The 13,111-nt window shown below is 42.0% G+C and overlaps 1 protein-coding gene across 29 annotated transcripts in view; it reads left to right on the top strand.

Annotated features, from left to right (window-relative positions):
* The window catches only part of GLIS3 (GLIS family zinc finger 3), a 545,819-nt gene that overhangs the window by 453,135 nt on the left and 79,573 nt on the right, over positions 1–13,111 (top strand). The window lies entirely within an intron of this gene.

Below are 13,111 nucleotides of genomic sequence, written 5' to 3'. Positions count from 1 at the left end.
ACTCGTGAAAAGTTCGGTTCATGTTCACCTCTGACCCACCCTGGTTGATGACTTTCATGTTCACAACCTTAACACAGACTATGATAAACTCCACGCAGTGTTTGAAACGTGTGCGAATGCCACATGCACTTCTTTTTCCCACTTAGAGGCCAGTTCTGTGGAACTCTCTGGCCAAGACAGAGTGGTTCACATAACGCACTTCTCATCTGCTTAGAACTGGCAGTTCTGTGGAATCTGTTCAGAGCCGCCACCACCCCATCCATACCCAGAACTATAAACGATTTCATGAAATACCAAAGAGCTCACCTTCCTTTGTGGCTTCATTAAAATCTTCAAAAGTTACGTGGAAAATAAATCTGTTTCCCCTACGTGGAGGCACAGATTAAAGGAGCTGCTGAGGCTCTCAATTTTCTCCCATTTTCCTGTTATCATCTATGTGGCAGAGGGTGTGCACATGGGGGCACACGGTCAGAGACTTTCCCAGATTGTGACTTTCCTTTTTTGTTGTCATGATTCCTCCCTCCCTTCCACTCTCTTCTCCCCCTACTCTTCTCTTACTCTGACTTTTTTTTTTTAAAGATATTATTCATTTATTCATGAGAGACACAGAGAGGCAGAGACACAGGCAGAGAGGGAGAAGCAGGCTCCTCACAGGGAGCCAGACATGGAACTCGATCCCTAGACTAGAATCACATTCTGAGCTGAAGGCAGATCAACCACTGAGCCATCCAGGCATCCCTCTCACCCTGACTCTTAATGGAATGTCAGTCATGGGCACATATCATGGATATAGGATTTCCGGATGAATTAGTCCTGTCTTCCTCTCACATGTAATAAATCATATGGGAAATCATATTGGAAGAGTGATGCTTGTATGTTGTTAAAATGGCACTAAAATAGTGATTGTTTTTTAAAGTGAGTCATTCACTAACTTCTATACTTTAATGATTGTTGGTGGCAAACTGCTTCTCTCTCTTCTCAAAATGATGGTGGGACATACTATCCTACCTGAATGTCCTGATGCCTCAATTGAGGGTAACTGATTGTGAGAAAGGCACTGGATATGCTTTTATAAGGCAAATAATTGTGGCCCAAAATAGTGATGTTAATTAATTAAAGTTAAGTGATAAAAACAAGTTATCTTGGGCAGCCCGGGTGGCTCAGCGGTTTAGCACCGCCTTCAGCCCAGGCCTGATCCTGGAGACCCGGAATCGAGTCCCACGTTGGGCTTCCTGCATGGAACCTGCTTCTCCCTCTGCTTGTGACTCTGCCTCTTTCTCTCTCTCTCTCTGTCATGAATAAATAAATAAAATTTTAAAAAATCATCTTAAGTTTAACCCTCGAGTCATAGCACCAATTTAAAGTTGAGACTAGCTGCGTGGAGGCTTCTGATTTAGGGAGGCTCAGTGATTCCAGCTCTGCCTTTTTTTTTTTTTTTTTTAAGATCTTACTTACTTATTTGACAGAGAGAGAGCACAAGCAGGGGGAACAGCAGAGGGAGAGGGAGAAGCAGGCTCCCCGCTGAGCAGGGAGCCCGATGCGGGGCTCAATCCCAGGATCCTGGAATCATGACCTGAGCCAAAGGCAGATGCTTAACCGACCCAGCCACCCATGTGCCCCCCAGCTCTTCTTTTGTGAGTATTGTGCTACCATGTGGTACTGTTATGAAGGACTTGAGAATCCCTGTGGGGTGTGGGAAGTGGAAGGGTGGGGCCAGTTGTCTATAAAGTAAGTAGTTAGTGAGGAAAAGCTACTCTTTCTGGAGAGATCAGAAAGCTGTCTTCATCCTTGAAAATATAAAGAAAATTAATACTAGTGTCTCTGGGCCTAGAGGCCCAGGGTCTTTTTATAGGTCTTAAAGCACTTGACCCAAAGTGTGTTCTTTGCAACACATTCCTCAGGATGTTATTAGCTATTACTTTAAAAACTGCTTGTCATTGTCCTATATATTTGGGAAATGCAGAACTGAATAATATTCAAGGTTTTCTTCTTGCAAGAGTTTTCAGAGCCAGGGGTATATGATACTACAAAAGAAAGGGAACATGAAACATTGCTGAGAACTACTCAGCCAACAAAATCATCTTTTTCCTCTAGAGCATCTCATCAAACTAGTCTTCTAGTAAATTACTTGTGATATAATATCAAATAATTTATTTCATCTAACAAATATTTATTAAGCACCTGCTGGGAGCCAGGCACAGGGTTAGACCCAAACACACAAGTAGTTACAAGACAGACACATATTCTCTACCTTCACAGAGCCATGTTGTCCTAATGAAACCCAATGACAATAAAAAAGTCAACAGAAAATAAGTAGCATAAATGCAGGCAAGGAAACAGTGCGGGGTGCGGGGGTTGATACGGAGGTTACAGAGAAGACCCGCTGAGGGTGGACGGTCAGGGGCACATTTGAATAACCACTTTGGAAATGAGAAAGATCAATTGGCTGTGCAATTTTAAAAAGCCCTGTTTAAGTCAAAATACTATACCTTCCTGGGGCACCTGGCTGGCTCAGTTGGTAGAGCAGGAACTCTCAATCTCAGGGTCATGAGCCTGAGCCTCACGTTGGGCATAGGGCCTCCTTAAAAAAATGCTGTACTTTCCTGTTTGAACTTCTTCTGGAAGAACCTGGTACTAGTGAGGGCATAGCAACAGATGTCAGGATCTTCTTACCTTGTTATATATACTTGCATTTTCTGCTGCATGTCCTTACTCTCAGTGGTATTACAGGGCCTGGGTGAAAGGCATAGCTTTCATCTCCCACCTTAGAAAATGACTCCCACCAGCCAGCATTTGCGATTCACTTAGCCATCAGCATAGGTAGCATCACTGAAGCCCTGCAGCTGCTCTGAGAATTTGGAAACAAGGAAGATCTGAACTTGGCTTTCTGAAGATTACATGCCAAAAAAAGACACATGGACTCATGTGCTTTCAGTGCAGTAGGAGAAATGCTACGATAGTCTCACAGACAATGCTTCTGGAACATGGCGTCTGAGGGTTTCTTTGTAAATGATAGACATTCTTAAGGAGTGAAGTCTTAGGTTCCATGGTCAGAAAGAAAAGATCTGTGGGCTTTTATATAGTCCTCGATTACTTTATAATACTATGTCATACCTGGGAAACTAGTTTTATTTTTATTCTTCCTGAAAATTCTGATTTAGGGCAAATAATGGGGGTGTTTGGCACAGCTCTGGCCAACCATGTAAGGAATGAGGACCCTCTGGCAGGTACTTTAATAAGCAATTGAGGCTGTACAGTGCCTAGCACAGCTCCCTTATGGAAATAGTTCCTAGGTAATTGCTTTTTTGATTGATTGACAGAAGCCTTCTAAGCTTCTCATTCCCTTTCTCTTATTAGATTCTGTGAATTCTTGATGAAAATGGTTTTGGAATAAAAGCATTTAGCTCAGACTCTCTGCTGCCAAATATATGTCCTAAAATATCATGACACAGCTCACCACAGATCTTCTTGGGCTCCGCTCTTCATCTCATATCCCTTGAGCAATCACTGCTCCCTCTGCTTGTTCTGTCGTCCTCCCTTTTCAGCTTCAGTTGAGCTTTGTCTTTGATATCCATGGGCACTATTTTCCTATTTTGTTTGTATCCTGACTCTCTGAGCTGTGAAGATTTATTTTCAGGGTGACTTCACACAAGGGCTCGGATAAGCCTAATGTAAAAACTTTTCATGGTGGATACTGGGCAGGTGGCTGTGTCTTCGAGCAATGTTTGGATTGGATGTAGGGAGGTATGAGCCTCTCTTAAGCAGGGCCATGAATTGCTTTGTGACTTAGCTTAAGTTACAGGCCCCTGGTTTGACCATATCCTGTCTTCACAGCTAGCTTGAAAGCCAGACGCAGAGCCTCAGAGGTGAAAGGGGACGACCTATTCAGCAGAAGACATTGTTCTGTCACAAGCCTGCAATCCAAGGCAGTATATTGTAAATAACAATGAAACAACTGCATTTGCAAATACTTTCCTTCCACAAGAACTGAATATTCTTGCAGGGTCACCTTTCAGTGATTACCCTAGCCACTCTTTCTGGGTCATGTGGATGCTTGGATGATGGTGCAAGAAAGATCCAAATAAAGGAAAGGAAGCTGAGACCCAAACCAGAGGGAATTAGAAACAAACTTGAACCTATGATATTTGGTTCTATTCAGGGGTTATTAACCTGGGCTCCACAGACTATAAGGGGGAGCTTCATGGCTGGATGGGTTTCAGGAAACTCATGAAATCCCAGAAATTATATGAAAAATGTATTTTCTAGGTAGAGGCTCTAGAGATTTCACTGACCCTCCAAAATTAAGAGCCTCTGATAACAAAAATAAAAAACCCAAAAAACAAAAAGAAAACAAAACAAACATCACAACAGGACACAAGGAAACTGTAGCAGATGCTATATGTATCCATATGTATCTTGACTATGGTCATCATATTATAGTGTGTGCATATGTCCAAATCAAATTGTATACATTAAATATGTGCAGGTCTTTGTATATCAACTACAACTCAATATAAAAGAGAAAAAATTTAAGAAAGAAGAAAAGAGGGATCCCCAGGTGGCTCAGCGGTTTAGTGCCTGCCTTTGGCCCAAGGCGTGACCCTGGAGTCCCGGGATCGAGTCCCACGTCGGGATCCCTGCATGGAGCCTGCTTCTCCCTCTGCCTGTGTCTCTGCCTCTCTCTCTCTCTCTCTCTCTCTGTCTCTCATGAATAAATAAATAAAAATCTTAAAAAAAAAAAAGAAAGAAAGACTATCTGAGCCAAAAGAAATACAGGACTCTTCGTGACTATTTCACCTGGCTTTCACTACAATACTTGAAAAGACTCTGCCCCAGTAAGAAGAATCTATGCTTCACGTGCCCTGACGGATTGCTTCCTACTTACCTACATCTACTGCGTATCTGATATTTTGCTAAGTGCTTGGTACCTGTAAAAAAATGGTAAGATACACTACTTTCCCTTGAGGCAATCAGAGATGTCAAAGCTGGATTTTGACAAGGGTGGGCTGGTTGTACAGATGGTGCCTGGCAATGTGGAATAGGAATAGACTGGAAGCAGTTGCACTGCTTAGAAGGATGTGCACTTTGACAGAATGTAATGGAGCCTGGATGAGGGTTAGCGGGTAGTTGGGATAAAAGTGAGTGAGTGGGAAGCAATGATGGATTGAATGCCAGGGGTAAGGAGAAAGGAAGAGTCAAGATGGTGCCAGAATTCCTAGCTTCAGGACTGGGTGAGCAGTCCCTGGGCAGAGTGTATTTTTCCTGCTCAGTAGGCCTGTCAGTTGATTGGATCAGGCCTACTCAGATTATCCAGGATAATCTCCTTTCCTTAAAAAAATCACCTGATAGTAGACACTAATCACTTGATCTAGGTCTAAAAAATACCTTCACAGCAATACCTAAATTAGGTCTTATTGTATAAGTGGGGACTAGAAGCTAGCCAGGTGGATACAGACAAATAACTGTCACACTCACAAACCGGAATGCTTTATATCCAGATTCAAATGAGGTTACTTTTTTTGAAGGTTGACACTAACCACATGAAAACTGGGTAAGGCGCACCACAAAGTGTGATTTATATTAATGCAAGCTGGTTGCTCACTAGGAAAACAGAAGGAAGTTCATTATTGGGTAGACCTGGTCCTACCCCTTTGTATTATACCTTTGACTGTTCAAAGCAAATATGTTCATGCCAACTAATTTACAGACCCTGCTAAGAGAGTAAAAGAGGATTCTACTTCAGGCAAATAAGCAGATACTTTTTACAAACATTTTGCATTATGTATCCAAATTTACAGGATCATATAAGTTTATCATAATATATTAACTTTTACTTTAGTCATTATTGTCCTAATTTTATATCATACAGTGTACATTAATACAGTGTGTTTCTGTCATACTAAATGAAATAGTGACCTAAAAACACAGCATGCTGCCTGCCACATTATACATATCCAATAAAGGTTAGATATTACTACAAGAATTACATCATGTTATATATTAGGAGTTTCTAAGAGGGATGCCTGGGTGGCTCAGTTGGTTAAGTGGCCAACCCTTGGTCTTGGCTTAGGTCATGATCTCCAGGTCCTGGGATCGAGCTCTGCGTCACCAGGGAGTCTACTTGAGGATTCTCTCTCCCTCTGCCCCTCCCTGCCCTCAAATAAATAAATTTAAAAAAAAAGAATTTCTGAGGGAGAAGATAGGTAATTTGAAATTTTAGTAAGTCAAGTTTTCTCTACTGTAGACTCCTCCATTAATTTATTTTTCCCTCAAAGAGATTTTAGCTGTTTAAAAACAATTCATAGAAACTGAGATCATGACATTATTATAAGTTGTTTATATTATCTACCTTGCTTTTTCCTCACATAAGAAACACATTGTAGTCACATGTTCATGTTTCAAAATCTTGACCAGACAAGCTGACTGTCCTGATGTCGATTTTTACCCAGAGAATTAGTATCTCTGGGTTGGAAATTCCTACCGTTTGTCAGTCTGCCCACAGATACCATTACACAAGTGAGAAATGGAGGGTTAGAGACCTCATACTGAGGAGTTTTGCTTTCATGCCTATTTTAGATCTTGGTTGTTCCCTGACAGAAGACTCCTCATGTTTCCTTATTCTTATAATTATTTACCATTTTATTTCCTCTCATGTGAGTTATCTGCACATTTCTCCTGCCTATCTACAGACTTCTAAGTCCTGGATCTGGATTCGAAGGCTGAGACCCTACCAGGTTCAGTGAATGAGTTCCTTTACATCTCTGAGCTTCAGGCTCTCTTTTGTGAATTGGAGATAGTAGCAGCAAAGCTTGTAGGTTTGTTGTCGTTATTAGTCAGAAAACACAAGCACAGGGCTTGTTGTAGTCCTTCGTGGAGACAGAGAGCAACCCTTGGAGGTGGGAGCTGTGGCCATGGGGGTGGGAGTTAATTTTAAAAGGTGTTAGGGTGCAGAGGAAACTGGCCTGCCATCCCCCATTGCTGGGGGAAACCGGCTTTAAGGAGCAGTGACAAGAAATGAAAGTCGGAAAACAGGGAGAATTCTCAAAGCAGAACAGAGACTTTTCCTGCCCTGCCTGGTTTAGTTGCATTCTGGCATGAGAAGTTAGGGAACTTGACAAGTTGATGCTTGAGCCTTCTGCCAGGCTCCACCTGACTGGTTTATCAAGTGGAGTCCAGTCTCTGTAACTCAGATGTTTTAATGGTCATCGTCATCATAATGATAATAAAAAAGGGTCTTATTTTGCCACCTCTAATGCTTTGACATTTCAGAGCCATTTTGTATACATTATCCCATTTTATTCTTTTGGCCTTTAGAGTCAGGATACGTTTTTTATTACTACTTGTACTGTCTTTAGTTTGTTTCTGAGAAATGAGAAAGTGTAGAAGGAGAGAGGGAGCCAAGTATGATGCCGAAAGGTGGTATGCTGTCTTTCTACAAGTCAAAAGACCTACAGACATGCACACCCAAGTTAGTTAATATGGCCCTAATGCAAAGCTGTCTGTTAAGTTTTGACATACTGTTTGCAATCTTGGCATTCCACAGAATGTTTTTGGCAAAAGATTATTCTCTCACCCAACAATCCAGAGCCCTCTTTATAAACTCTAGCAAAGTGTCATGTGACATCTTAAATGCTCACTGTTTCCGCTGTTTGTCAAGTACAGATGAACTCTTGAGTTAACTGTTAAGAGAACTGCACTCTGTAGGACTGCTCTTTTAACTGGAATAGAAGGATGTTCTCCCCTGAGTGGCTTTTCGGGATGGTACTCGCTACACTGTCACTCCACGGGGCCAGCTGCGGGCACAGCTGTGGTCCATCAGAATTATAAGTGTCTTTAAATGTAATCACATCCTCCAGCATGAGGAATCACAGTTAGAAAGTCCCAAAAGATGTTCATAAAGCCTCTTCATGAAATCTGAAGCTTTCTGACAATGAAGACCAATCTCTTTTTTTTTGTTATTTAATAAACTTAATATGCCTAAACATTCCTTTAAAAAAAAAAGCCCCAAAACTTACCTTCCTGGAACACCCACACGTGAGCCCTAGTCTATCTTCTGAAGGTGCTTGTTTTCCATTAACGACCTCACTGATGTCTGGAGAGATTCTGCATTAATATCTCTAGTTCCCTTCAATTTTTTCTTATTACCCACCTTCCAGATTTTTTAGCATATGGATCTCATTCCTCTCTATTCTTTCCATTTTGTTTATGCCACAGAATGGTGTCAGCTAGGGTCACATGAGACCTTCAGTGTCATTTATTGACCATTGAGGCAAGCATTGAGGCTGAGAAAATTGACAAGGGAACTGATGTTAACAGGCCTTCTATGCCACACTAAGATATTTAAACATAGACTGGTGGTCAGATCCATGATTTAGAAAGATAATTATGGTGGTAATGTGGGGGATGAATCAGGAATTTAGGGTGAAAGGAGACAAGGCAATTAGTTAGGTTGGCATATTTCCATTAATCGATATTCTTTAGATATAGTGGCTCCTCCAATTATGACTGCATCCAGCTGGGCTGTCATCAGTTCCAGGATTCTCAGTCTTGTCCAAAATGCTATCATGAGAGACTTTGTTAAATATCCTGTTGAATTTTAGGCTCATTATATGTGCAGCTTTCACATAATGGCATCAAAAAAGGAAATAAAGATTGTCTGGTTGTTTCAATGATCCCTATCCTGGCCACTATTGACATCCTTCCTTCTGAACTGCTCACCAACCAAAAATTCTTTCTAGAATCTTTCCAAACATGAACTTAAAAAAAAAAAAAAAAGATTTTATTTATTTATTCATGAAAGACACAAAAAGAGAGAGAGGCAGGAGACATAGGCAGAGGGAGAAGCAGGCTCCATGCAGGAAGTCCGATGTGGGACTCGATCCCAGGACTCCGAGAACACGCCCTGAGCCAAAGGCAGACGCTCAACCACTGAGCCACTCAGTCGTCCCATCCAAGCATGAACTTTAAGTGTTCTAGATATCAGTGGCATTTCTGGGTTGTTTATTTATTTATTTACTTACTTACTTATTTTTGTCTTGTTGAAATTTGAGGTGTGGATTTCTCTTTCTCCATTTTCTGGACCTTATTTCTTGGTAATTTCTCAAAGCATACTTTTAAAACCATAATCACAAGTGTTTTGGTAGCAGAATTTCCATAATCTTAGAACTTTTCATTACCTAGATGAGATCTTTCTACTTTCTTCCATGTGTGAAGCTTTACTGCCCTCCTGCCCCCACTCCCAGTAGTTATTTTTCTAATATTTCTCATTTGGCACTCTCACCTATGGGAAGTATAAAAGCCAGGTAGTAGCAGAGTTGTGATAGACTTTATCACAGTGGCCTAACACTAGTGCATCTCTTTCCATAAAGTTTTCTATCATGTAAACATATGATGGGGCTCCTCTGTTTTTATTCTTTTTACTCAGGAGTGTATAGTAACAATCACTGCCTTAAAGAGTTTTCCTTACTTGGTATTTGCAAGGACATCAGTGGACTCTTGAAAAAGCCCTTCCGGTCAGTAGGAAAAACACAGGTAAAGAGGAGGTAGCACATGTCAGACAAGAAGCTCTGTATCACAATAGTGCTTTGGGCTAACCTAGCACACACCACTGGCAATAGGAATTTGGGTAATATTTGCCAACTGTCAACTTTGAATAAATTGCATTTTGGGATAGTAGTGCAAAGGACATCCTTGGCATTTCCACATCTGTACATGAGCAAATACAAAAATCAGATTTCATTTCTGTGTACTGGGAATAGCAGTCAAGGATGATCTGTTCTCCTACACTTCCTTTGCTAAGATAATCTTGCTCTTTTATATGGAAAACTAATGTAAAAGTTCCCCAATTTCGGATCATAAAGGCTCAGACGTATTAGGGCTCTCTGAATCATGGCATAAACGAGCAGGAGAACTTAATGCTTTGTACACCCCCCCTCTGTGTCACCCCGATTATGAGCCCCTTCCCCTATCAGGATGTTAAGATTGAAATTGACCAGAGACCTTAATAGTATAAAACACTCAAAACTCAGTACTAGTTTTAGCTTTTCGACCGTCAGCAATATCAAGAGGTGGCAAACTGTAGTAAGACATTCAATAATGGGGGTACCTGAGTGGTGCAGTCAGTTTAAGTATCAGACTCTTGGTTTTGGCTCAGGTCATGATTTTCAGGGTTATGAGATCGTGCCCCGTATCGGACTCTGCTGGGTGTGGAGTCTGCCTGAGATTCTCTCTCTCCCTCTTCCTTTACCCCTCCCCTTGTTTGCTTGCTCTCTCTCTCTCTCTCTCTCTCTCAAATAAATAAATAAATAAATAAATAAATAAATCCTTAAAAAAAAAAAACACGCGGGGGCGCCTGGGTGGCTCAGTCGGTTGAGCCTCAGACTCTTGATTTCTACTCAGGTTGTAATTCCCGGGTTGTGGGATGGAGACCCACATTGGACTCTGTGTTGAGCCTAAAGCCTGCTTGGGATTCTTTCTCCCTCCCCCCAACCCATGCTGTTCGCTCTCTCTCAAGAAATAAAAAATGAAAACCATGCAGTAATGACATAATAGTTACACATTTTTGTTTTCTTCCCTTATTAAATAAGAGTTTAAAGGAAATGGTAAAAGAAATAGTAACTGCCAAACATGAATGTAGCATGGTTTGCTGGACATGTTTACGGCTGTTCACCTCTTGAATCTTCACAGGGTTCCATAATTGTTGCAGTCCCAGTAGAGAGACAAGAGACCTAAGGTTCAAAGCTAAATGACTTTACGGACCACACAGAGTCGGCAATAGAACTATATTCCAGTTGAGATTTTCTGACTCTACCTCCAATGCTCCTTTGACTCTACTGTTTTTGCTGTGGGCTGTGTGAGTTTCCACCATGGGAAACTTTGTAACTTGTCAACAAATTGTTGTGAGGATCCATTTTGGAAGCTCTAGAGCATCTTTCGATTAGAAGATGGTAGCATGGCCCCCAACTGAGACAGCGCCCCCCCATGTTTGGCAGTATCTGCTTCAAAATTCTCCAACTTTCCTTTTGGGCCAGCAGCAACATCCAGGTGGTCAGCCCTGAGCCCACACTGGTACTTAAAGGGGTGCAAGCCCCCATTTCTCTCTTTCAGGACTCTCTCCCACCCTCTACCCCATGTGCAGGATCACCGAGGTACCCTAATGAGCCCTAAAACACCTGACTATGGGATCATTCCAGAGCCCCATAGGCAGGCCTGAATTCTAGGAGAGCGCTCTGGTGAGCAGATGGCCAGTATACCATCTCTTTCCCTGCATCACTTGAGATTGCACCCTAAGTGTGACGTGGACATATTGACTTGGGGGTGACTCAAATTGATTATATGGACAGGAACCCTGCAAAAATATTTGGTCCAGTGCTCTGCACATCTAGAGATGGTTCTGTAGGTGGCAGGAACTATGAAGGGTCTGAGATTTGACCCTAGGTACAAGCTAACAAGTTAGCCTGCTACAGTTTAACGGATGCTGGTAGAAGACAAAAGGAGTGCTTATAACTCATGGCAATAGCAGTGGCCAGAGTATTATCATTTTCTTGTGCCCATTTCTCAAGGTGCCACAAATAGAGCCAGGCAACATTTGCACACTCAGTGGATTGTTGTTATGAAAGGGAAATTCTGAGTGGAGGGAACCTAAATCATTTATAATGGATAAAAGCATGCCTGACTTTTTGCTTGGGAGGGAGAGACTATCCCAGTCAGTTTTCCAGAGCTGTTTAGTAAATAAACATCCTTTGAAAGATAGTCCAGAAAGGCAGTCAGTGCTTCTGCTCCCAAGACCTGGATAACCCGAGAGATTCATGGAGAAATGCCTCTCACCTATTCCTGTTGCCTCCTCTTGATTGCAAATGTGCAAGAGCAGCAGAACAGTTACCCCAGCCTGCCCTAGCATGGCCCTAAATCTTCATGATTATTTCTAAATAAAAGTGGTTTCTAAAAGAAAAGACTGGGACACCTGGGGGGCTCAGTTGATTGAGACCTTTGGTCAGATCATGATCTCAGAGCCGTGGGATCAAGCCCTTATTCAACCGGGAGTCTGCTTCTCCCCCTGCCCTCCCCCCTGCTCATGATCTTTGACTCATTCTCTCAAATAAACAGATACAATCTTTAAAGAAAAATAAAGAAAAGAAAAGACTGAAGACAGGAAAGAAGGAACAGAAAGACATATTGGGAAAGACATGATTCTGTACCTTGCAGGCCTGCCTATAACTCTGGCCATTTCCACCCAAGTTTGTTTCAGATTCTATAGTCCTGTCATTGGGCAGCACTATTTATCTCATGGGTTGATTTGGGAACTGCTCACTTGTACTTAAATTATCCCTACCACTAGGCTGTGCATTACAGTGCTTAGAAGCGTCGCCATTAAAATGGTTCTTTCCAGTCAGACGATTGTCTCCATAAGATCCCGATATAATTTTGTTCTGTTATATGGCAGTCCATCCATTCCCGTTAATATATCGATATGGCTTGAATCACAGGTTTTCAAGTAGCATCTATGTCTGTCCTCTGTGGATCATGGATCAGAGGAAGTGAGAAATTATGAGGATATTTGGACCTTGAGTAGGTAGTTTCAGTGGGGTCTCTGGGGGATTAAGGAACAGTTGAAACTACCAGATGTCAAGGCAGAGAAAAATCAAGCATCGGGAAAAATAAAATGGATAAGGTGGTGTATTCAAACTGCATATTCCACAGTTTATCCGGGAGCCTATACTGCTATTGGACTTTTAAGAACAGTCTTACTATCCCATCTCCTTAGTTTTCCTTGGCTTTTTAAAGGAATGTCAGCAGTATATTCTAAAATGAATGTCAAGGGAGTGTTTTTAAAGGAGCAACTCAAACGCAGTTGTGTTTGCTCACTTGTCACTGTCACCTTCCCTCCTCAACTCCCAGCTCTGCCTCGGCTGTGTGTACTGTCCATGCAGACGTCTTCAGCCCTGGCAGCACATGCTGCTTGTGACTGTCACCCCTTTGGCCACACTCCTTTGTAAGATGTTGCCACCACGAGCACCAGTGATTTGGCTCCGAAGCAGTGATATTTACGCTGCTCTGCCTAACTGAACTTCGCGGTGATTAAAAGCCTCAGTTTTTCATTTCCTGGCTGGTA

The sequence above is a fragment of the Canis lupus genome, chromosome 1, assembly GCF_003254725.2.
Source record: "Canis lupus dingo isolate Sandy chromosome 1, ASM325472v2, whole genome shotgun sequence".
Lineage (NCBI taxonomy): Eukaryota > Metazoa > Chordata > Mammalia > Carnivora > Canidae > Canis > Canis lupus.
Note: the sequence above shows the minus strand (reverse complement) of the source record. Positions and strands in the feature narration are given on the sequence as shown.